Genomic DNA, 17,208 nt, shown 5'->3' with positions numbered 1-17,208 from the left:
TCATTCTCAGGAACTGAAGATGCCTGATAAACTTAGCTCCTTTGGAGAAATGGATAATCAGTTAAGAAGATGCTGGAAGCTTGAAGGACGTGTTAATAGCCTGCCTTTAAGAAGTCATTTTTAGATGCTTTATCCAGAATTCCAAATTGCTTTTGTAAATTCTTCTTCTTCATGTTTTAAGTGAACAGACGTGGAGCATCACATGCAGAATCCAGATGCACAATGCAAGGGGCGATATTTTAAAAGAGAGCTAGTTTGAGATACATGGACTGGTATGAACGGCAGCAGGAAAGAGGCAGTGACTATTTCTGCAGCACTGCAGTAATGTATCTTTAGGCAAATGGACATCGATCCCTGGATATCAGTTTCTGACCATAGAAATAAATATAGAAATAGATCTGGATCCGGAACATAACAATTTCCATGTATTATCCGTGGCAGCAACGTCTGAACATGCATATGTGCTGCTCACCATGTTAATATCCTGTCGAAATTGCTTTGCTGCCTAATTTGTATTGCAGAAGACAAATTTTAAACCCAAGGAGCTTAAAATGCTAAAAAAAAAAAAAAAAAAAGAAAAGGTACCTGCCTCTTGGTCATTGTTTTGGAATAAAATTATTTGTGATTTCCCTTTCTGTTTCATTCACCCAATCAATGTTCTTTATTGCATATAGGGCATTGATGACTCCTGTACAAATGGCCAAACTTGCTGCCCAAAACAATGGTTTAAGTTGCTGTCTGCTAAGGACCGGGGTTCCCTGTCCCACTCGTTGCTTTATTGCTCTAATTTACATGACTACTGGATTGAGGGGTGGGATCGAATTTGTGCTGTTTTTTTGCGGTTTACTGTGCCAAATCCTTATAGCATTGCTATTTTTATGTCATTGGCTCTAAGCAGTGACTTCTGGACTTTACGCTTTCAGTTTGATTCAAGCTCATCTTGAATCACTGGAAGGATAACTCATCAGGATCCAGGCCTATGTTGGTGGAATGTTTTATGGTTTTATTGCGGCGGCCGAGAAGAGCACTCCGGGTCTCCTCAGGAAGAAGACGTGGGACCCTCTAATTTTGTACTTCTTTTAATATCCGTTGGATTTTCTTAAGTCACAGTGTAATCCACTCCGATGGGGCCATAAACGTATAGATAGCTCTTTGGGGCTAGCTCTTCCTTTTGGCTCTTTCCCCCAGGATGTGGATCGTTTTTTATTGGGGGGGGGGGAAGATTTACTTTCAGGGCCCAAATGCTAGGGGTGACTGAGTCCTTAGTGGCGTCCCTGGGAGAAGGGTGAGTTTCTTCACAGTGTGTGCTGTGTGTCCAGATAACCAGCCTGGACTCACTGGGTTGGCTGCTCACACACTGATGAATAATGGCACAATAAACATGATCCCAGCGCACAGGCTCACTCTATTTACAGCTCTTTTCCCTTTATTTGTGCAGCAATAACTTATAGCAGGGTCCAAGAATTTCTAGCCTCCAGGGTTTGGATAACCAGAGTTCCCAGGTGGCCAGAGTATCCCTTGGCTGGGCAGGAGACCTCTTCTGAACTGGCGAAAAATGTAGAAATCCCTCTCTCTGCACAGAGAGCCCAAATCTCTGCCTCCCCAAGGCATGAAGACTTCAGATGGCTGTCCTCAATGATCTTTTACTCACAGTTATGAGATCTTCAGGATCTTTTATATTCTTTCCTGGTCCAGTCTCTCCTCTAGATCCCTGATAGGAGGGATCCCTGGATGCAGTGCAGAAAGGAAGACCTGCCCTCCAAACCCTCAACGAGGATGGAGGTGACAGTGACCTACAGCAAGGAGGAACTCCGGTTTTAATCTCATGTGAAAGGGAATCAATCTGACAATTTTCTACCTGAAAGAGGTTAACCAGTTGGCTGATCTGTATTACCGGGATCAAGTGAATGAGTGAGGAGGTACCAGACTGTGTACTGAGTCCAGTAAAGACATTTGGGACTCAGATACAGTGACATTTCTCCTTAGAGGCACTGCATAAACTGTGACATCGCTACCCAGCAGGCTGAATTTAAAACTTTATTCATTGTGTAAACAACACTGCATCTCTGGTACTGAGAGACCTGTGCTAAATTGCTAATGTCCATGATATTGGAGCTGGATTTGAAGATTTGTTTCCTTTCAAGATCATCACTGATCCAGTTTTGATGATCAAGAGGATAGGGCTTGCTGCAATTATATTTTATTTTCCTCCTAAGATAAACAAGTTGCATTAGATGGCAAAGACACAAACCACACAAGATATTAGTACTTGCAGAAGATTGCAGTGACAGTGTAGCTTCTGTCTGTAACCGATAACACGGTACACTCACTGGGACAGAAGCACTCAGTTAACAGGAAAACCCTGAGCTCAGACAAAGAGTGTAATATCACTAACCTACGGGCTGGATCTGACACTTACCAGTAATACCCAGAAATGCAACCACTCAGGAGGACAATATCATCACCATCCGGCAGCCAAGGGCGGGAAGGTGGATTAACCTGTCCTCATTAAAGAAAAGAAAATTATCAAGTAAGTAGAAATTTCTCCTTTCTTAGCATTCAGACAGGTTAATCCACTCCAGTGGGATGTACCAAAGGTAATCCCGATCTGACAGGAAGCTGCCTGCGGCCTGATCAACACTGCACACATAAAGGCTGCGTCCTCCTGGGCCTACACATCAGGTAGTAATGCCTGGAAAAGGTGTATAAGGAGGACCACGTCACAGCTTGGCAAATCTTGATGGAAGACAACATTCTAATCTCCACCCATGACACTGCCTGAGCCCTAGTGGAATGAGCTCCAACCTGACTAGGCATCAGCTGCTCAGCATCCACATATGCAGCCATGATAACCTTCTTAATCCAGCAGGCTATTGTAGCCTGCGACACCGGCTCATCTTGTTTACTCCCACCGTGGAATATAAACAGCTGGTTCGTCTTCCTGAGAGGTTTAGAAACCCTCAAATACCTCATGATATGCCTCTTGATGTCCAAGGTCTGTAACAGTCGATATTCATCTGCATCTCTCTCCCTGTCCAGAGTCGGCAGAGAAATTGATTGATTCAAGTGAAAATCTGAGACCACTTTTGGCAAAAAAGCTGGGACAGTACACAGCTGTATCACCCTCGGAGTCCCGCACAGAAATGGCTCCTGGCAAGATAAGACCTGCAGTTCAGAAACTCTACACACAGAATAAATTGCCACAAGAAACACCATCTTCAAAATGAGTAACTTCAAGGAGAGGGTATACAATAGTCGAAAGGTGGGACCCACCAAAAAATCCAAAACCAGATTAAAATTCCACAAGGGTACTGGTAACCACAAAGGAGGAAAAAGATACTTCACCCCTTTTAAGAACCGGGCCACATTTGGATGGGCCAACAAGAGTTCACCATTCACTTCAGAAATAGGCAAGAGCTGCCATCTGTACCTTCAAGGAATTAAGGCCAACCTCTTAACCAATCCATCCTGCAAAAAATCCAAAATGAGCAGGATCTTAGCCAAACAAGGATGAACCCCTCATTCCTCAAACCAAGCCTCAAACACTAGCCAAACCCAAACATAGGTTAAAAAAGTGAAGAAATTTCGTGCTCGAAGCAAAGTGGCAATCACAGCAGTGGAGTATCCACACTTCAGCAACCGAGCCCTCTCAAGGGCCATACTGCAAGACAAAATCAAGTTGGATCTTCGTGAAGAATAGGCAGCTGCCGCGGTGGATCCCTCTGGACTAGTAATCGGAGAGTCCACCAGGAGCCTTCACAGATCTGCATACTACAGCCTCTTGATGGACTCTCCTCTCCAATTACCAGTCCAGAGGGATCCACTGCGGCAGTGGCCTGTTCTTCATGAAGATCCAACTCAATTTTGTCTTACAGTATGGCCCTTGAGAGGGCACTGCCACTCAAGTCTGCACCCTGTCTGGGCTGCCTGGGATGAAAGGGCTGAGATCTACCCAAAGGTCAAGCCCTCTGAAAAGCCGCTCCTCTATAGGGTCGAAAGCATTTGAAACCCCTAGCACAACCTCTCATGCCGAAAGAGCACGGCTCCTGCTTCTTATCCTCTGGTAACAGAGGAACCTAGGACCCACCTCATTTATTGGTCATTTTTTCCAACTCATTCCCAAACAAGAGTATCCTTTAAAAGGCAGTTTCGTAAGATTAGACTTTGAAATTGTATCGTGACCAATTCCTCAGTCATAGTTGATGCTTGGCTGCTATCACTGAAGCCACTCCTCTGGCAGAAGTGCGGACCATGTCACAGCCCACATCTGCCAAAAAGGCGGCTGATGGTTCCATCACTGCCCTGGAATTCAAACCAGATTCATTGACTTCTTGAGAGAGAAGCAAACAAGTGTGAGCCACCAGGGAGCAACAAGAGGCTATCTGCAAATTCATTGCCATTGCTGCAAAGGCCTGCTTAAGGATGGCCTCAATTCTGCTATCTTGAACATCCTTCAATGCCGCTCCCCCTTCTACAGGGATATTCATCCGCTTGGTGATGGCACATGCTAGCTTATCCACTTTCAGAAAGCACAACTACTCTCTCGCAGCTGGCTCACAGCTTCCAAGGCTCGTCCCCCTTTAGAATTTGCATCTGGGGTCCTCATTCCAGATCAATCAATTCTTGAATAGCATCCATAATGGGGAAGAAACACAAAGCTTTATGTAAGGAAATTAAAATGAGATTTTTTTTTTTTGGCTCAGACATGGAATCAGCCCCCAACACCCCCCAGCATCTTCAATGTCTGGGAGATCAGAGCCGGCAACTCATCTGTATGAAAGAAACGCAACATTGTTCTATACGGCTCCAATCCTGGAGGAATTTCTCCATCCTCCAGGGAGTAAAGATTGGCTTCATCATCCATGCCATCTGTCTCCCTATCAGCATGACCCTCAGCAGGTCTAGACGTACTCCAATGCTCTCCCGCGGCACCAGGCATGTGGGAATCCGTAGCCTGCAATCCTGAACTGTTAGATTTGGCGGGGTCTGCCGACTGTGCCTGAAGAAAGGACTGCAGCCTTTGAAAAAATTCCACCCAAGAAAAGACAGAAGGATCCATACCAAAACCGGGGGGACAACAGTCCTGCACCCATTGAGTTACTTTCCTCTGCTGATGAACCAGTTAGGGGAGCCCCAAAACCAAGCGAAACATCTGGAAGTTTTTCATCCTGCTCCATGCTCACATCATGCTGGGAAAGACTGGTCTTAGGAAAGTCTTAGAAAAATCCAAGACTGGTCTTAGAAAACTATCCCTTAGCCTTTAGGCAGCGCTGACACAAGTTAGAAGGGATGCCAGGCTGTGATGCCCGAATATGGCAAGCAGCACAAAGGGTAAGGTGATTAGGCTTCTTTGCTATTGGTGCCATGGATCAACATCCGCTAAAAGGTCTGATAACTGTGCACCCACCTGCGCGACCACCTGGATAGGGCACCCAAAACCAGCTCTGTCCAATAAACATACACTACGGACGCCAAAATGTAGGCGCCCAATACACTGTTCAGGTAGGTGCCCACCTGAGAGCCCATCTAATCACCCATCTAAGTGCCCCCTTAAGCTCCCAACCAAGTGCACACCCAGGTGAGCAAGCGCAAACCAATGTAAGGCACTGATTTGCGGCAGCCTTGTGTGCGGAAAAGTGTGCGAATGCCACTGCGGCCTGCCACGCAGTGTCTAAGCAAAGCCTGAGAGTGGGGCCAAAAAGGCTGCTCAACCTGCCATGATTCCCCAAGCTCCCCTGGAGATGGGAATGGATATCAGATCGGTGCACTCAGCTCAGAGACTAGTAGGGGGATGGAATCCCTAAAATTAATTCCCCTTCTCCTTTTTTTTTTTTTTTTTAATATTTACTCTTTACTTGAGCTCAGCCCGTCCTGGCTGAGTACAGAATCAGTTTTTAGCTGCGGGGAGAGAGGGAAAAGGCCTTCACTGCCGTGCTCAGCTTCCTGCACCCGCTAGTCTCTCAGCTGTTTGTCTCTCTACAGCTACGTCCACACCAGAAAACCAGCTACCAGACCAGAAGGATCCTCAGATATCATTTCAGTAAAACTCGACTGAGGGAGGGACCATACAGTATCACCACAGGAGAGTGAGGCAAATTAATTTCTTTCTTCTTTTCTCCTTCTACAAATTTTTTTTTAAACAATCCCCAAAAGGGAGATGCATGTCCACCATCTGCTGGATATGGAGAGTACTGGCGGGCTTATGTCGGTGCAGGGATATATAAACTGTGACATCAGCTTTGCTCCGTCACCATCTGCTGGTACAGGTGCATGACCCAGTGGTGTGGATTAACCTGTCTGAATGCTAAGAAAGTGTAATTTCTTCCTCTATTACATCACCAAAATCCATCCCTTCCTTTCTGAACACACTATTAGAACCCTTATTCGCTCTCTCATCTCCTTCTGCTTAGATTACTGCAACCTGCCTCTCACAGGTCTCCAACTGAATCCCTCTCTCTCCACTACAATCTATTCAAAATTTAGCTGCATGACTTACCTTTCCCCAAAGTCACTATACCTGTTTAAGCCCTCTTTCTCAAGACTCTACATCGGCTCCCTTTCCATTCCCACATACAGTTCGAGCTCCTTTTATTCTGCAACTCCTCGCTATCTCTTCTCTCTTATTTCTCCCTATACTTCTGCTCATGAACTCCGCTCATCAGGCAAGTCTCTCCTTTCTATGCCCTACTTCACTACTGCCAATTCCCGACTCTGTGCTTTCCACCTGGCTATGCCACATGCTTGGAACAGACTTCCTGAGCTGGTGCATCACGCTTCCTCTCTTGTCTTCTTCAAATCCAGTCTAAAAACATACAAGGGTAATTTTAAAAGCCCTGCGTGCCGGCACGCCTATGTTGCTTAGGCCGCCAGCGCGCTCAAAGCCCCGGGATGCACGTAAGTCCCGGGGATTTGCTTGGGGGCGTGTTGGGGGGGGCGTGGCATTCGGGAGCATTCCCGGGGTGGGGCCATGGGCGTGGTGTCAGCCTTGGGCGTTCTGGGGGCGGGCCGAGGCCTCTGAAGCAGCCCCCGGGCCGGGGAATGGCGCGCCGGCATCCAGCTGGCAGGCATAACTTTTTCGACAAATGTGGGGGGGGGGGGGGGGAGGAAGTTCCCTTCAAGGTCACTCTGATTTCGGAGCGGCCTTGAAGGGAATGGGGAAAGCCATTGGGGCTCCCCTCGGGCTCGCCGCGCGCAAGGTGCACATGTGTGCACCCCCTTGCATGCGCCGACTCTGGATTTTATAACATGCGCGCGTCAGTGCGCGCATGTTATAAAATCGGGTGTAGATTTGTTCGCGCCGGGTTGCGCGAACAAATCTACGCCCGCGCGTATGTTTTAAGATCTGCCCCACATTTTTTAGGCTGTTTTTACACCTTAACTCTGATTATCCCACTTACAGCCTTATTGATTTTAACTGTTTTCTTAATAAATGAGGTTTCCAAACTCTTTTTTGCCTTGTATCTTTGTCTTGATTAGATTGTAAGCTCTACTTACTATCTCTTATTTGTTTTTGTTCAGCACTGCGTACATCGAATAGTGCTATAAAAGTGTTAAGTAGTAGTAGTATTTCTGTATTACTCTGACTTAGCCAATTTTCAGACTGGGTCCTGTTAACTTAATGAATCTTTTTCAGCTCAGGGAAGTCGTATCTGCCTAGAAAATACGACAATGCATAGAATTGTATTGTCACAATGTGCATCAGTGAATAATGCATTCCATGAACTATGGTGAAGGGAGGACAAATATATTTCCCTTCTATATGCAGGGCAATAAATGCTGTCGGGCAGAATTAATTCTGCATGACCGATGAAGTTCATGCGACTGCTGGGAGTTATGGTGCACAGACAGGAATGGTTCTTGTGTCAAGTTAAGAGGCAGCAGAAGACAGTTGCGGTGTCTTGTGGGGGAATGGCAGAGCATTTCATTCATTGGGTGCTGGGGAAGCGCAGCTAACAGAAGTGGCTGAGGTTTTGAGCAAACTTTTTGCAGACACAGGGCCTGATCAACTAAGGCATTTCTCCCATCCCGTGTGCCTGTGGGAAAATGCCTCGATGAATCAGGCTTGCCACTATCTCTTGTAGAAACATATCCCAATGGAAGGTTATTGACTGTATCCAAAACCTTTCAAATTGTATCTTCCTTTCTTTTTTTAAACGAAATACCCCTTCCCCCAAATCTCCCTTTCTAATATTGATTTTCTTGGGTGTAATTAGCCTTGTTGATCATTGTCATGAATGGTTTGTGCACGGTTAGTAAGCATATTCCGCATTTTCAAAGCTCATCTAGGAGAAACCGAAAAAAAAATAAAAATAAGGCCCTAGTTGCTTGAAAGGACACAAGGACAAAGCACTGACAGAGATGCAGATAAACCACTGTCACATCTGAAGGCACGCTTACTGAAATAAAACTGTCACATTGACAAGAAAAAGGTACTTATTCACCGAAAATAGCAAAATTGATTTGAGGAGCTGTGTCTTTAATATCATAGCCAGAGTATTATATTTTATAACTGTGCCTATTGAGGATTTACTGGTGGAAGCAGGAGCTTTGTTGGAGAGGCCGGTCTTGGAGTAAGTTGAAAAGGAAGCAATTACCGCTGACAGTGACAGGGATGAAGGTTACATTTCTGATGGAATAAACATGCAAACGTTTAATGGAGAAAACTCTAAAGCGGGAAACCATGATAGCACGCTGGGGACTTGTCCCAAATCTAGCTACTACAGCAAGGGTGAAAGAATGGTGCCAGACTTAAGTAAGAAGGAAAAATTAACATACTGTAGTTCTGTAAAGAAAAAAAAAACCCAACGTTTTACTACAATGCAGGTGTAGGCGTGGTATTTTCCTGGTAATAGGCCCATTCTCAGTCCCTGCCTCTATCACCTCCCCTCCCAGCCAGGCTTCTAATTTTTTTTCTAAACCATGATTTCACTTGAGGGTTCAGTGTTTTGTGTTGAAGTTGGTGGCAATGAGATGCTCAGGAGAAAGTAAATAAAGATACCATTAAATAAAGATACTATTAAAAATTCACAGGAAGTCCCCTCCAAGTCAGTAATCGGACACTCGGTCCCCCAACATTCCAAACACTGACCCTGGCACTAGGGATGGGGTGGAGTGATCTATACTGCCATCTCACGGCACAGATTAATAATGAATGCAAACAGTGACATAGCAAGGGTCTCCGACGCCTGGGGACCCAATGCATTTGTGTTTCCCCTCCCCTTTCCACCACTACTACCACCATTCTCCTTGCAGAAATGCTTAAGGTCACAGAAACAGCAGACATTTTAAATAACCCCTCTCCTCTCGCCTTCTACCTGCCTGTGGCTGAAAAAAATATAAAAAGAGGTCCACAGATGCCCCCTACAACCTGGCACCCAGGGGCTTTGCCCTCCCCCCCCCCCCCCATTACTCCACTGCTTCAAATACTACTATTACTACACTTTTATATACAGCTACAAGGTGAACGCAGCATTGTACAGAAGCACATAACAGGTAGTCCCTACTCCAAGGAACGTGCAATCTAGTCAAAGCAAGACAGGCAAGTCAAATATTCATTAGGGGAGAATTAGAAAAATGTATTAAGGTCTCAGAGTGGGTTAGTAGGCAGGGCCGGTGCAAGGGAATTAGGGGCTCCAGGCACCTTCTGCCTTGCTCCTTCCCCCTCCCCCTTTCCAGTCTTGGCTGTAACTCCTACCTCGTTCTCGAATGCCCGCCGAATCTCCACTCCTCTTTGCTGCCCCTCACGACCCCACATGGCACACAGCCCCTAATGGTCGGCACCCTAGGCCCAGGCCTAGGTCACTTAGGGGGTCATTTATCAAAATGCGATAAGGCATTTTCGCATGCGTTAAGGGCTTATCGCATGCGAAAAGCCCCGTTAACACATGCGATAGGCCCTTACCGCGTGCGAAAACGTGTTTAACGCATGCGATAGTACCATATCGTATGGTGCGATGCAAATTCAGAAAATAGGAGGAGTTGGGGGCGGAGAGTGGGCTGGGTTAGCCTGTCTGCGAAGAGCTATCGCACAGCCTAATGCAATTCAAAGAGGTGTTGTTAAAATTTGTGTTACGGCTATGCGATAGCTCTTTGCAGACAGGCTAACCCAGCCCACTCTCCGCCCCTAACTCCTCCTATTTTCTGAATTGTGTTAGTGGCCATGACTGTGCGGTAAGGTTTCATTGCCTTTTGTGATGTCTCCCGTAAGGCCTATTTGAGGGGGAGGGGGGAGGGAGAGAGAGAGAGAGAGAGAGAGAGACTGGCCATAATGTCATGGCCCATAGGTAGGTATTTGTATCCCTATGGTAGGCCCACCTAGTAACTCGAGGTGGGGATTAGGTAAGAGTGTAGGGGGTTAGGAGCCACTTTGACATTCTATGTGACACATACGAACAGAACAGTGGTCTCTTGTGAAGATTTGATGACCTTCGGAGTGAGGAAGCTGTTCTGTCCACCCAGGTAGAGAGTCCATCAAGCTAGGTTGAGAGAACACTGCACAAATCTCATCTTGGAGTGAGTTTCCTCACTCCGAAGGTCATCAAATCTTCACAAGAGACCACTGTTCTGTTCGTATGTGTCACATAGAATGTCAAAGTGGCCCCTAACCTCTCTCTCTCTCTCTCTCTCTCTCAAAAATGGTCCACCCAGTGGTCATATGCAGGAAATACAACAGGTCTGACACCTATCGCAAATTCAGATAATGTTATCGCAATGTGCACTAACTTACCTCTTCACATAGGTAATTAGTGCAAATTGCAATAAACTGAATTTTTGCATAAACCACGCCCCTTTTGCAATCGCATGCGGTACTTAACGCATTTTGATAAATCCAGGCCTTAGTGCTTCTGCCAGCCCTGTTCGCAGGCTCATTTTAATTGAAACAAAACAAAGAGCTGTGTGAACTTTGTGTCTCTTCATACAATGTGTTAACTAAACTGGTATCATATGCTGTGGTGTTCAGCTAAAATGAACATAGCTATCTACCACTGCATATAATTATATACCAGGTTTTAAAAACCTAAATAGTCTATATAGGTCAACAGATTTTGTAAATTTTAGATATTTTATGCAGTTTAAAAAATAATCACTTATCTTGCATCTGATGACACAGAATTGTGTCTCAATTTAGACAGTCCCAGTGGAGAAAATGGTTCCATATGGTTCATTGTTGGTACACACACTATAAAAACCAAGACTCTCAATGGCTAATCCGCCTGGTTCCAGCTCTGCGCTGTAGAGCTGACCTATATAGACTGTTTAGGTTTTTACATGCATATATTTGATTATATGTAGTGGTAAATAGGCTTTTCATTTTGGCAGAGCACCGCGCTGTATGATATCAATTAACACAGTGAACACTGCGGGAGGAGACAAGGTTCATGCTGTTCTGTTATTTTGTTTGGATTTATTGTTGAACAGTGTTGGCTTCATTTTTTTGGGTGTTAGTTGACAACAGTTTAATTGAAGGCAGGGTCCATTTTATCTACTTTACTAAAGCTGTAAGAACTGAATCTTTGCCCTGTAATCTATTTAAATAGGAAAGGTGGGTAATTAAATAGGACAGACAGGTAATCTAAATAGGAAAGACAGGTAATCAAATTTGCTAATGTAACCCCAATATTTAAAAAGGGCTCCAGGGGAGATCCGGGAAACTACAGACCAGTGAGCCTGACTTCATTGCCTGGAAAAATAGTGGAAAGTGTTCTAAAGATCAAAATCACAGAACATATAGAAAGACATGGTTTAATGGAACAAAGTCAGCATGGCTTTACCAAAGGCGAGTCTTGCCTCACAAATCTGCTTCACTTTTTTGACGGGGTTAATAAACATGTAGATAAAGGTGAACCGGTAAATGTAGTGTATTTGGATTTTTAGAAGGCATTTGACAAAGTTCCTCATGAGAGGCTTCTAGGAAAAGTAAAAAGTCATGGGATAGGTGGCGATGTCCTTTCATGGATTACAAACTGGCTAAAGGACAGGAAACAGAGAGTAGGATTAAATGGGCAATTTTCTCATTGGAAGGGAGTGGGCAGTGGAGTGCCTCGGGGATCTGTATTGGGACCCATGCTTTTCAATATATTTATAAATGATCTGAAAAGGAATACAAGTGAGGTAATCAAATTTGCAGATGATACAAAATTATTCAGAGTAGTTAAATCACAAGCGGATTGTGATAAATTGCAGGAAGACCTTGTGAGACTAGAAAATTGGGCATCGAAATGGCAGATGAAATTTAATGTGGATGAGTGCAAGTTGATGCATATAGGGAAAAATAACCCATGCTATAGTTACACAATGTTAGGTTCAATATTAGGAGCAATCACCCAAGAAAGAGATCTAGGCGTCATAGTGGATAACACATTGAAATCATCGGTTCAGTGTGCTGCGGCTGTCAACAAAGCAAACAGAATGTTGGTGAATAAAACGGAAAATGTCATAATGCCTCTGTATCACTCCATGGTGAGACCGCACCTTGAATACTGTGTACAATTCTGGTCACCGCATCTCAAAAAAGATATAGTTGCGATGGAGAAGGTACAGTAAAGGGCAACCAAAATGATAAAGGGGATGGAACAATTCCCCTATGAGGAAAGGCTGAAGACGTTAAGGCTGTTCAACTTGGACAAGAGACGGCTGAGGAGGGATATGATAGAGGTGTTTAAAAACATGAGAGGTCTAGAATGGGTAAATGTGAATCGGTTATTTACTCTTTCAGATAATAGAAGGACTAGGGGGCTCTCCAAGAAGTTAAAACTAATTGAAGAAAGTTCTTTTTCACTCAATGAACAATTAAACTCTGGAATTTGTTGCCAGAGGATGTGGTTAGTGCAGTTAGTGTAGCTGTGTTTAAAAAAGGATTGGATAAGTTCTTGGAGGAGACGTCCATTACCTGCTATTAATTAAGTTGACTTAGAAAATAGCCACTGCTATTACTAGCAACAGTAGCGTGGAATAGACTTAGGGCCTCATTTTCTAAAGTATCGCAGGCCTGCGATACTTTAGAAGATGAGGGGCGGGGGGCCAAAATGGGGGGTGGGCCTGCGCTAGCCGGCAGCGATCGCACCATCGTGGTGCGATCGCTGCTGGTTTCGCACCCAATAGCACCACCATAGGAGGAGCTATTGGGTGCGAAACGTATCGCACGCGAAACGTCCCTTACCGCGTGCGATACGTTTGGAAAATAAGGCCCTTAGTTTTTGGGTACTTGCCAATTTCTTATGGCCTGGATTGGCCATGGTTGGAGACAGGATGCTGGGCTTGATGGACCCTTGGTCTGACCCAGTATGGCATGTCCTTATGTTCTTATGTACAGAAGGATGGGGTGGGTGGGTGATGCCTAGGGAGGGACGGAAATTACATATGACCAGTTTACCTGCCAAGTGCAAAGCACTTTCTGGTCTATAATGCTTTCTCATACACAATATAGACTTCTACATAAAAAATTTGCAAGAGGAAATTATGTTAGAAAGGTTGTAGCACAATAAGTTATTGATATCAACTTACATTCACAGGCAGCATGTTTTAGGCCAAATGATACTGTTCTGGATAGGATTTATGCTTTTGATTTGTTATCTTCTGAAGAGAAGATGTTTAGATAAATTGACCAAATACTATAGTAGAAATATGTAGGGGACAGTGAATTAACTGGCATTTTCTTCTCATTAGGAATATTTTTAGAGGCCACCCCACCTATATTCTTCTTGGTGCTCCCCCTCCCCTTCTCCATTCCTCCCTTCAGTCTTTTCATCTCTTTCCCCCTTCTCTCCCCTTCCCCTCTTCCTTCTTTATTTTTTTATTCCCCTTCCCCCTCTTTCTTCCCCTTCCCTTTTGTACCTTGTTTTCCTCTTTTCCTTCCTTTCCCTCCTTTTCTCCTCCTTTCTCTTCTCTTCTCTTCTCCTCCCCCTTTTCCTTTTTCCTTCTTTCCCCTCTTTTCCTTCCTGCTCCCCTCGCCTCTTTCCCTACTCTTTTTCCTTTCTCCCTTCTCTTTTTCTTCACTCAGCCCCCTTCCTTTTTTGTTCTATTCATCCTCCTCTCTTTTCTCCTCCTTTCTTCCCTTTGGGGTTGTGTTTTCTGTATCTTACATACATGTTTTTTTCATCCTATACATGAACTTGACATTTTAAAGCCTCTATCCCTTTGTATTTTTTATTTTCATTTTATATATTTTTAGGTTTTAGTGTATTTTATGTTGTATGTCCTATTTTATACTTTGTTTTTTAGCACTATTGCCCATTTTTGGGACCCTGTTGTCTCCTTATGAAATTGGGACATTTTTCATTCCACTGTTTCCTTTGATGCTGGTCAATTTGAAACAGTCATTGTATGATGATATATTTCTTATATTTTATGCAATTTTGATTTTCCTTTTTGTATTAAAGGCTTATAAATAGTTTTTATTTTTTATTTTTATTCTTTATATCATTTATAGTCTTTTAAACTCTGAACATGAGATCAAGGATGATGCTTTTGTCTATGTTGCTCTTTACAATAGGGACCACTGACCATTACATTAAGAAGCTAATTTTTTGCCTTTTTTTCCTTCTCTCTGTCCATAAGAGGTATTTCCTTTGATGGTATTTTGATATGTGCTTATAATCTGTTATCACTGTTATATTTTCTTTATTTCAAATAATGTATTTATTTTATGTATTTTTGTTTCTTGTGAATGTTTTGTTTTTCTTATTGACAATCTCAAAGCATGTCTCTTTCACTACTATTATGTTACTTGTATGTACCCCTGATGCAGGCAGTTTAATGTTTTTATTATATTTATTCTATTTTAATTTAATATTTATTTTCACTTAATATTTATTTATTCATTTTCCCTTTATTTATACTTGTATATTTTTACACTTAATATACATATGCGACTTTGCCTTTTATGTTTTCACTTATGGTCACTAGCCTCTCTTTTCTATATCATCACAGAAGGGAAATATACCATCAATATTCATTATGAAGGTAACTTTCAAACATGTGCACGGGCACTCATATACATCTGTATATGGGTGCGCAGCCAGACATATGTTATAAAATAACCTTGGTGCGTGTATGTGTACCCCTAATTTTACAAGTGTGTGTGTGCAGCTGCGTAATGTTGGCTTTGAGCCATGCAAGTGAGGGAATTTTATAACAGGCGTATGTCCACACCATGATCAGTTTCACCAGTTCTACCAGCTTGCTCAGTCTACAGCTAGGTCCTCCAAAACCCCCTGGATCTTTAGCCTGCACTCCCTGCATTTATCCCAGACCCCACAAACATGTCATAGATGCCTGGATTTGTTTTTTTATTTAGAATTACACCTCCTCCATAGCAGAAGTAACTTTATGCTCAAATATACCTGGGCATGTGCCCAGGCACGTAGGTACTTGCTCACACATTTCTTGGCCATGCCCTAGAATGCCCATGCCCCTCCCACACCCCACCCACTTTTCCCCATTGAGACATATTCACAATTCAGGACTTGTGCGCACATATGGGCAGCTTATAAAATTGAGTGGACATGCATATGCTTCATGCGCCCAACTCCTGAGTTCGGCGCATACCCAGCTTTTAAAATTCACCTTTATTTGTTTTCACCGTCCCTAATTCTGCAAGTCCTTGACTTACTGCTAATGCCTTAGACTGAACCCCACAATCCTACAAAGCCCACGAATCAATCTCAACAAGACAGAGAATATCAAGCTTAGGGGGTCATTTACTATGCCATGGCATTGCAGGAGGGGCAAAATATCACCAGGAAGGGGATGTTCCCACAATATTTTGCCCTTCCCCAGGAACATATTGTGCTTTCCCCATGATATTTTTTCTAGCATAAAAAGTCCAAAAGAAAAGCTATTGGGGGGAACAGATGAAAAATACATGCTGGTTGCCCCTTTTGCCAGGAGTCTCCATGATGCCTGGAAACACTCTCCCCCCCCCTTTCTAATGGTCATAATCACCCACTGGGGGTCTAGGTAGACTCCTGCCCACCCCACCATCACCTGTCAAGATGGCTGAAATGAAAAAGTTTAAAAATATAATGAAGTGTCAGTGACATCCTGCCCCCTACCCAAACTGCTCCCTTTTAAGCAAATTCTACCCTCCTCCAATCCATCTCCGCAATCCAACACCCCTCACTCCTAGTAAGAGCCTATCCTCATCTCCAAACCCCCCCCCCCCCACCCCAAACACAAATTCTATTGTAATCTAATGGTCCCCCAAACCCCCACACCGCCCCTGGATCCCCTTGCATAAAAGAAGACACCCTAGTGGGTACAGTGGTAGCCCGGGGTGCCCCTAGGCTCTGGGCTGGTCAATGCCATTTTTCAAAATGGTGCTAACTGATTTTGGTCCCTATCGCATAAGGCAAAGGCCAACTGGCACCATTTTGGAAAATGGCATTGACCAGCCCAGAGCTCAGGGGGTGCTCTGGGCTGCACTAGACCACCAGAGTGTCTTCTTTTAGCTAAAATGGTCCAGGTGGGGCAACTAGACTACCAGGGAATCTGTTGTGTTTAAGGGTGAGGGAGGGCCACTACTTTGGGGTTGGGGGTGTTTGGAATGGAGTTCTGGACAAGAGGTAGACTTTGCTGAAAAGGGGAGAGTCCTGGTAGGGATTGGGGCAGCACTGTGTGACATTTCATTATATTTTAAAAAAATTTCATTTCAGCCACCTTGACGGGCAGCAAAGGAGGGTGGGTGGGGATCTACCCAGAGCCCTTGGAGGTATTTTACATGGGGCAGAGGTGGGTGGGGGTGAAGGATTGGGCCACTGCTGGCCCTTTAATTTTCGAGACAGGAGCATCGGGACATGCATTAACATCCCAATGCTCCCATGGAAAGTTAGCTACAACTCTTGAGTTGTAGTTGAGAAAAAATACAGCTTTGGCTGCCGCATTGTTTTATTTATAAAGAATTACCTATGTATTACCTACTCTGCATGCATTTGAAAATTGTATTCGGGCAAATGCATGCAAAGCAGATAATCTAAATAGAGGGCATTTTTATAGGCCGAATATCATGTGATATCATAATTATTGTGCAATATCGCTGTGATATTTAATTACCATGCGATAAACAGCATTTTGTGTATGATAAATGCTGTTTTTCATGTATTAATCACTTATTGCAGCTATTCTTTGCCATGGGCCATTATTCAAGAGTTACTCTACTGGACATATGACCTTTGAAATATTTGGCTATGGGACCCTTGGCAGGGAAGTGAC

This window comes from Rhinatrema bivittatum, chromosome 5 (assembly GCF_901001135.1).
Source record: "Rhinatrema bivittatum chromosome 5, aRhiBiv1.1, whole genome shotgun sequence".
NCBI lineage: Eukaryota > Metazoa > Chordata > Amphibia > Gymnophiona > Rhinatrematidae > Rhinatrema > Rhinatrema bivittatum.
The sequence above is the reverse complement of the archived record's forward strand: the minus strand, read 5'-3'. Positions refer to the sequence as shown.